Source organism: Anolis carolinensis, chromosome 5 (assembly GCF_035594765.1).
Source record: "Anolis carolinensis isolate JA03-04 chromosome 5, rAnoCar3.1.pri, whole genome shotgun sequence".
Lineage (NCBI taxonomy): Eukaryota > Metazoa > Chordata > Lepidosauria > Squamata > Dactyloidae > Anolis > Anolis carolinensis.
Genome location: NC_085845.1, coordinates 197,693,602 through 197,703,211, shown reverse-complemented (window position 1 = coordinate 197,703,211; position 9,610 = coordinate 197,693,602).

The following is a 9,610-nucleotide window of genomic DNA, read 5'->3' as shown; positions in this document are numbered from 1 at the left end:
AACAGGAAATAACACTTTCAGACCAGGATTTTTGTTACATGGTGTCACCAATCTCAGGCTTACCTGAAGAATAAATCTTATATAATTTTACCATTAGCCTATTCAAAAAGGAGAACCAATAGAGTACAGTCTGCAAATCATTCACCCAAGATTTGATTCTTTATGTAAGAAAAAAAATAAGCACGTCTGTCTTATTAATTTGCAAATTTTCTTTCATCTTTAACAAATGGTAAAATTCTATGTGCTGTATACCAAGACTAGTTTTGAAATAAATTTCTTTATGATTTATTATCAGTAATAGTTTGATTGGTTTACTTATTTTATGTATCTATATACCTGGGGCCAAGGAAAAAATTTATGTGCCAAAAAACATCATGAGCAGTAAGTTTTAAGAGGCCCTGCAATAATGAATGGCTTCTTAAACGCTTAGCGACAGGCTCCGCTTCTGCTGTTGCTGCTCCTTTGCCACCCACCCTCCCTCCCTTCCTCGTTCACTCACCGGGCCGGATCCTGATTCTACTGTTGCCGCTGGGACCTAACCTGGTAAGTGAGTGAGCAAGCGAGTGAGGGAGGGCAAGCAGGCGGGCGGCAAAGGCGCATCAGCAGCAGAAACAGGAGCCTGGCTGCCTCTTCCAGGCTCCTGCTTCTGCTACCACTGCGCCTTTGCAGCCACTCCCTCACTTGCTCACTCACCGGGCCGGGTCCCGGTGGCAATGGCAGAACCAGGACCCAGCCCGGTGAGTGAGTGAGAAAGCAAGCGAGGGCAAGCTAATGAGGGGAGGTGGCAAAAGGGCAGTGGCGGCAGAAGCAGGAGCCTGGCTGCCTCTTCCAGGCTCCTGTTTCTGCCACTGCTGCGCCTTTGCAGCCACTCCCTCACTTGCTCACTCACCGGGCCGGGTCCCGGTGGCAATGGCAGAACCAGGACCCAGCCCGGTGAGTGAGTGAGAAAGCAAGCGAGGGCAAGCTAATGAGGGGAGGTGGCAAAAGGGCAGTGGCGGCAGAAGCAGGAGCCTGGCTGCCTCTTCCAGGTTCCTGTTTCTGCCACTGCTGCGCCTTTGCTGCGCACTCTCCCTCCCTCTCTTACTCACCCATCCGCCCTCCCTCCTTCACTCACTCACTCACCAGGCCGGGTCCCAGTAGTGACAGTGGCAGTGGCGGCAGAACTAAGACCCAGCCTGGTGAGCAAGTGAGCGAGCAAGGGAAAGTGGCAAAGGTGGCCACTGCCACCAAGCGGGATAGGGAGCCAGGATCCATAGGAGGCAGGAAGGGGAGACCAGGCTCCTGCTTCTGCCGTCACTGCCACCTTGGCCACCTGCCCTTGCTTGCTCATGCAGAACCTAGACCCAGCTGGCCTGGAAGGGCAGGTGAGTGAGCAAGCAAGGGAGGGCGGCCCCGGGCATCAGATAATACGCTGTGCTGGATGACCGGAAGTCGGATAGCCAGGACTCTAGTGTGTGTGTGTGTGTGTGTGTGTGTATAGCATGAGTTTACATTTCTCTCATGCCTAGTCATTGTCTAGACGGACTCGGGGCAGCTTATAAAACAGGACAACATAAAATATAAGAATACAACAATAACCTAATCAATATAAGGTGCTCCAAAAATGAAAGATAAAACACGACAATAAAATTTAACATAAGTAAAGGTAAAGGTTTCCCTTGACGTTAAGTCCAGTCATGTCTGACTCTGGGGGTTGGTGCTCATCAACATTTCTAAGCCGAAGAGCCGTCGTTGTCCATAGACACCTCCAAGGTCATGTGGCCACTGGCATGACAGCATGGAGCGCCGTTACCTTCCCGCCGGAGCGGTACCTATTGATCTACTCACGTTGGCCTGTTTTCGAACTGCTAGGTTGGCAGAAGCTGGGGCTAACAGCAGGCGCTCACTCTGCTCCCGGGATTTGAACCTGGGACCTTTCGGTCTGCAAGTTCAGCAGCTCAGCGCTTTAACACACTTCACCACCGGGGCTCCCAAAATTTAACATAAACTACATTAAATCAAACTAAAATAACAATAAACAAGGTTCAAAGTGAGAAGTTAAAACCATAGTATACAAACCCATTTAGACTACCCAGCCAGGAGTCAATTAATATCAACACCAGGGCAAACTTCAGAAAAGGGCCTCTCCAGCAGATTTGTGCAGATTTATAGGGGGAGATGCGCTCTCTTAAATAGGCTGGACCTGAACCATGAATTGGGACCGGAAACTTATGGGCAGACAGTGGAGCTGCTTTAATAGGGGCATACTATGCTCCCTACAACTTGCTCCCATACAGAGTCTGCCCATTTATCTTTTTACTACTGTAGTTGCAATTTCTGAGCTATCTTCAACGGCAGCCCCACGTAGAGTGCAAAGGCCAGTTCCTTGGAATCACATAATTTCGATGAGCACCCAACATTGTTCTGTGGAAGCAGATATTGCCTATGTAATGAAGCTACTCGTGATTAGTCAGTACCTTTCCATGTTTCCAGAGAAGGGTGCATGACCTTAGGTATTGATTCATTCTCATTCTTTCCTTGTCTAAGGTAATGATACATTATACTCCTGCTGACCTGTCAAAACAAGTTGACACCACCAAGCAATGGGTTTCCAGTGTAAGAGCACCCCCCATGATGAACAAAAAATACTGGAGGGTTGGTTGAGGGAGACTGGCCCTGGATTTTGGGAGTTGTAGTTCAATCACATCTGGAGAACCCTGTGAACCACACTGATGATGGATCTTTACCATAACACATATCCCATACATGATGATCAGAAAAAACTGGAGGGGTTTAGAGAAAATTGACCTTAGACATTGAGAGTTATAGTTCACCACACATCTAGAGAGCTCTGAGACTCCCACCAACAACAGATCTTGGCCAAACTTGGCACACTGAACCCCCATGAGGAACAGAAAATAATGGAGAGGTTTGGAGGGGCTTGATATTGGATTTTGGGAGTTATAGTTCACCCACATCCAAATAGCTTTGTGCACCCAACTGCCAATGGATCTGGACCACACTTGTTGGGTCTCTGTGCCAAGTTTGCTCCAAATCCATCACTTGTTGGGTTCACACATAACTAACATTTTTTTTAATCATGTCAGAAGCTAATTGAGAACATACTGCAAGTCGCTTCTGATGTGAGAGAATCAGCCATCTACAAAGATGTTGCCCAGGAGATGCCCAGATGTGTTACCATCCTGTGGGAGGCTTCTCTTATGTCCCTGCATGGAAAGCTGGGGCTGACAGCCGGGAGCTCGCCTTATGTCGCCGACCTTCAGGTCAGCAGTTCAGTCAGCACAAGGGTTTAACATTGCACGGCCACAGCTCCTATACCCAGCATAACCAACTTTGAATAGTGGTGGGGTTTGGGAGGAATTTACACATGTTGTTGCAAGTTGTAGTTCACCCACATCCTTATGCATTCATTCATTTCATTTACAGTATTTATATTCCGCCCTTCTCACCCCGAAGGGGACTCAGGATGGATCACAGTATATACATATAGGGCAAACATTCAGTGCCCATATACACATCGAACCGAGACAGAGACAGACGCAGAGGCAATTTAACCTTCTCCTGAGGGGATGTTCGATTCTGGCCACAGGGGGGAGCAGCTGCTTCATCATCCATTGTGACGGCACTTCCTCATTCCAACGTTGTAAATTAGTTAAATTTGCCTCCCCACTTTATAAGTGGTACCTTATTTCCTACTTGATAGATTCAACTATCTTTCGGGTTGCTAGATCAGCAACGAGCAGGGGCTATTATTTTATTTTTAATTGACAGGTGCTCACCCCACTACGGGCTGGCCTCGAACTCATGACCTCATAGTCAAAATGATTTATTGCAGCAGGCTGCTCACCAGCCTGCGCCACAGCCTGGCCTCTTATGCATTTTCTAGTGGGAGCATTCGTAAAAAAAACAAAAGCAAATAAATGACTATCTATATATATAAAAGAGTGATGGCATCAGGGCAGTGGACAAAACAACAAAACTACAGGCCCCTCAACCTCAAAATTTGACAACACAACCCATCATCCACGGCTCTAGGTTGATACAACAAAAAGAAAAGAAAAATAAAGTCCTAATTAGAGGGAGAGCAATAATTGTTTTTATCCAATTGCTGCCAGTTTAGAGGGCTAATCTCTGCCCACTTGGTTGCCTAGCAACCAAGGGACAGCCAGGTTTCAGTTAGGGGACAGGCAGATTTAGGCCTCACTTAGACTTCTTCCACAGATTATCTAATTTGCACTGGATTATATGGCAGTGTAGACTCAAGGCCCTTCCACACAGCTATATAACCCATTTATAATCTTATATTATCTGCTTTGCACTGGATTATCTTGACTCCACACTGCCATATAATCCACTTCAGTGTGCATTTTATACAACTATGAAGAAAGGGCCTCATATAATCCAGTTCTGAGCAGATAATATAAGATTAGAAATATACAGTAGACTCTCACTTATCCAACATAAACAGGCCGGCAGGATAAGTGAATATGTTGGATAATAAGAAGGGATTCAGGAAAAGCTGATTAAACATCAAATTAGGTAATCGTTATACAAATTAAGCACCAAAACATCATATTATACAACAAATTTGACAGAAAAGATAGTTCCATGCGCAGTAATGCTATGTAGTAATTACAGTAGAGTCTCACTTATCCAAGACTCGCTTATCCAACGTTCTGGATTATCCAACGTATTTTTGTAGTTAATGTTTTCAATATATCGTGATATTTTGGTGCTAAATTCATAAATACAGTAATTACTACATAGCATTACTGCGTATTGAACTACTTTTTCTGCCAAATTTGTTGTCTAACATGATGTTTTGGTGTTTCATTTGTAAAATCATAACCTAATTTGATATTTAATAGGCTTTTCCTTAACGCCTCCTTATTATCCAACATATTCGGTTATCCAACATTTTGCCAGCCCACTTATGTTGGATAAGTGAGACTCTACTGTAATGTATTTACAAATTTACCAGTAAAATATCACAATGAATTTGAAACACTGACTACAAAAACATTGATTATGAAAAGGCAGACTGTGTTGGATAATCCAGAACATTGTATAAGCAAATGTTGGATAAGTGAGATTCTACTTTGATATGAAATAATTTCTAGGATAGAATAATGCAGAACAATATAATCTCTAAAACCAGGACAGTAATAAAGAAATAAAGAAATAAAGAAAGTAAATAAAGCAAGGAAATTGGAAATTCCACAAAGGAAACAATCAGGGCCAGCTAACACCTCCCAAGAAAGGATTCTTCCAGAAAGGAAGCTGAGAAGGCAGTGAAGCACTATGTATTACCAAAGTCATTATTATTACTATCATTACTATCCTTACTATTATTATTATTATTATTATTATTATTATTATTATTATTATTGTGTTGCGGTCAACCGTGAAAATGAATACAATCTGGCTCCAAGTATTCAAAAACACTAAAATCAGAATATATAAAAATTAATGTGGTATAATAAAACAGAACAATACAATCTCTAAAATCAGAACACTAAATAAAGAACAACACTCTGAAAATAGGGGAATTCCACACAGAAAACAATCAGGGCCAGCTAACACCTCCCAACAAAGGATTCCCATCATCAAAGTCTGGCCAATCCTCTGTTTTCTCAGGGCCACAGACAGTAGAAGCATATAAAATATCGCAAACAACACCACTCTGAAAACAAGGTAATTCCAGACAGGAAACAATCAGGGCCAGCTAACACCTCCCAACAAACAAATCACTCAGGGAGGAAACAGCTAGGCTTTAAATCTGCAAGGCCATTACATCCTAATCATTTTTCCTAATTGCAGCATTCATACTTGCCTCCAACAAACAAACAAAAAACAAAACAATCAGAAATATTGCATATTCACAACCTTTAGGAAATAATGTCCCCTGATGGCACAGCATGTTAAAGCGCTGAGCTGCTGAACTTCTGGACCGAAAGGCCGCAGGTTTGAATTGGGGGAACTGACAGAGCCCCCACTGTTAGCCCCAGCTTCTGCCAACCCAGAAGTTCAAAAACATGTAAATGTGAGTGCATCAATAGGTACTGCTCCGGTGGGAAGGTAACGCCGCTCCATGCAGTCATCCCACATGACCTTGGAGGAGTCTACGGACAATGACGGCTCTTCGGCTTAGAAATGGAGATGAGCACCAACCCCCAGAATCATACATGACTGGGCTTAATGTCAGAGGAAAACGTTTACCCTTTACCTTAACTACCACCAATTCCTCAATACTTTATTTCCCATACCACCATTCTTCGCCACAGCAACGCGTGGCCGGGCACAGCTAGTTTCTTATAAATAGCATTACAAAAGACCTAACCCAGCATCACTGGGTACTAAAGCTAATTTAGGCAACAAAAATGAAACGTAGAGGCCTAAATTGGCAGCAGTCCATGTGAAAGCGACCTAGGAATCCGCTTCATAGATCACAAACTAAACATGAGCCAACACTGTGCTGCAGCAGCTAAGAAAAGCCCAACGTGGTTCTAGGTTGCATCAACAGAGAATGGTGTCTAGAGATTGAAGAAAACAAGAATAGCACTCTCTTCTGCCTTAGTCAGACCACAGTGTCCAGTTCTGGGGATCACAGTTCAGGAAGAATATTGACAAACTGGAGTGTCTTCAGAGAAGGGCAACCAAAACTGTCAACAGTGTGCAATCCATGAATCCCTTTGAGGGGTGATTTAGGGAGCTGAGTATCATGGTTTGCAAAGGCACTGTGCTGTGTGTGTTAACTGGAAAATGAAGTGCATGAAGCCGAATTAGTAAAGTTCCTGTATTTTTGTTTTGCAAACCTGAGCAGCACGTTATTGATCTGCGGGTGACTCTAGATCGCAGGCACACATATGAGTTTCCATTTATCATCATCAATCCATAATACTGAGGATGTTTAGCCTGGTAAAGAGAAGGCTGAGAGGGGACATGAGAACCATGTTTAAATTTATGAAAGGATATGACATTGAAGAGGGGGCAAACTTGTTATCTGCTGCTCCTGAGACTCAGATGTGGAGCAATTGATTCAAGCTGCAGGAAAAGAGATTCCACCTAAACGTTAGGAAGAACTTCCTATTGGTAGAAGCTATTTGAAAGTGGATTATGTTGGCTTGTAGTGTGGTGCTATTTCCTTTTCTGGAGAACTTCAAACAGAGGCTGGATGGTCATCTGTTGGGAGTGCTTTGCTTGTGTATTCCTGTATGACAGTAGGGGTTGGACTGGATGCCCCTGCGAGTCACTTCCAACAATATGATTCTATGATATGCCATGTTTTATGTTTTATTACAATAATTGTCTTTCAGAATTTGGAGTTTTGAGACCTCAATACAAATGTGAAGTAGAAATCTGCCTTGATACCTCTTTACCTGCTCTGGCTCCATCCTATTGAATCACAGGATATGTAGTTTGGTGAACATGGCAAAGAAGTGCAAATAATCAAGAGCAACTATCTAGCCATTTTGTGCATTGAAAATAATGTAGCTAAGAAGGGATTTGACTAAAGTTATTGAAAAATCTGCACCAAGAAAGCACAGTCCCTGCATTCTCCTTATCACCAGATATGTGGATTAAAATAGGTGTGGCAAATGGCTCAAGAAAGTGCAAAGTCCAGATATTAAAAAAAAAAGGACCTGCCAGAACTGTGAGTTAAGAACCACGTCTCTCTCTGTGTAGTAAATACAACGCAATAATTTGGGAAGAAGCAATGGCTTCCTTCTATCCAGACATATGAACAGTGAGTTCCTCCTCCGTGCTGTGTTTTGTTTTTCTTACACTCTTTAAAAATTAAGTAGCTCTGTGTGATTTCTAATTAATTTAGAAAATGCAAGTTGTGTCTAGATCTGACTTTTATTTCAGACTAGCTTGGGTACCTGGCAATGTCCGGGTTATTTGAAAAGGGCATTGTTTGTTTTCGGATGTTAAGTAATATCAGTTTGGTCATATGTTATGCTATTTCTTAGGAAAAAAGCTCAGTCTTTGCTTTTGTTTTTTATGAATGCTCCCATTAGAAAATGCATAACTTTCTGGGTTCAGTGTTCTCTGAATACGGGTGAACTATAACTCTCTGGTGCCAAAGTCAATCACCTGCAAAGCCTGCCAGTATTTACAGTTGGCCATGTTGGGTCTGTGTGCCAAGTTTGTTCCAGATCCATCACTTGCTCAGTTCAGTGTTCTCTGAATACGGGTGAACTATAACTCTCTGATGCCAAGGTCAATCACCCCAAGTTGGCACCATTGAGTCTGTGTGCCAAGTTTGCTCCAGATTTGTCATTGGTGGGGTTCAGAGAGCTCACGTGAACTATCGCTCCCATAGATAAAGGTCACTCACCTCCCAAGCCCACCAGTATTCCCAGTTGGTCATGTTGAATTTGTGTGCCAAATTTTGGTCCAGATCCATCATCAGATGGATTCAGTGTTCTCTAAATATGGATGAACTATAACTCCTGGATGTCAAGGTCAATGACCCCCAAACCCCGCCAGGATGCAAATTTGGTCATGTTGGGTCTGTATGGCAAGTTAGTTCCAGGTCCATCGGTGGTGAGGTTCAGAGTGCTCTTAGATTGCAGGTGAACTATACATCCCAGTCCCTACAACTCCTATAAATAATGCTGAATTCTCCTCAATGAACCTCTCCATTATGTTCAGTTGTTGATCAATTCCTCTTTTTGCTGTGTGCCATAGGAAAGGGTAGGAAAGGGTTAAGAGATAGGCAGTGGGCAGGGTCATGCAAATGAAGAGAGAAAGGAATGCTGGGATGTGCTCGCTGTAACTTGCAATGTCCTGGGAGGAAGTGACTTGGTGGCTCCTCAGCACTGGGAACTATAGCCTGTTTGTGAAGGCTGGAGCTATCTGTGAGAGTGGACAACTGTGCCACATACACACATACAGATATTCACTTGTATTATGCAGATAGATAGATAGATAGATAGATAGATAGATAGATAGATAGATAGATAGATAGATAGATGATAGATAGATATTGGAATACCTGCATTTGCATATACATCCAGAATGAGATATCTTGGACATGAGAGCCAAGTCTAAACATGAAGTTCATGGATGGATGGAATGTGCCTTACACACAAAGCCTTGCAGTCATTTTATACATACAATATGTTTAATCATTGTGTGTGTGAAACAAAGGTTACTGCAGAATGGACCAATCAGAAAACACTGGTCTCACAATCTCAGCCAACCTTAGATGTTGGCATTCTGGATAAGGGATACAAGTCATCCTGTATATACTTTAAGGTAAAGGTTTCCCCTTGACAATAAGTCTAGCTGTGTCCAGCTCTGGAGGTTGGTGCTCATCTCCATTTCTAAACCGAAGAGCCGGCTTTGTTCGTAGACACCTCCAGCGTCATGCGACCAGCATGACTGCATGGAGCTCTGTTACTTTCCCGCTGAAGTGGTACCTATTGATTTACTCACATTTGCATGTTTTCGAACTGCTAGGTTGGCAGAAGCTGGGGCTAACAGTGGGAGCTCACCCTGCCCCACGGATTTGAACTGCCAACCTTCTGATTAGCAAGTTCAGTAGCTCAGCGGTTTAACCCGCTGCACCATCATGGCCCTGTATATACTTTCGTTGACCTCA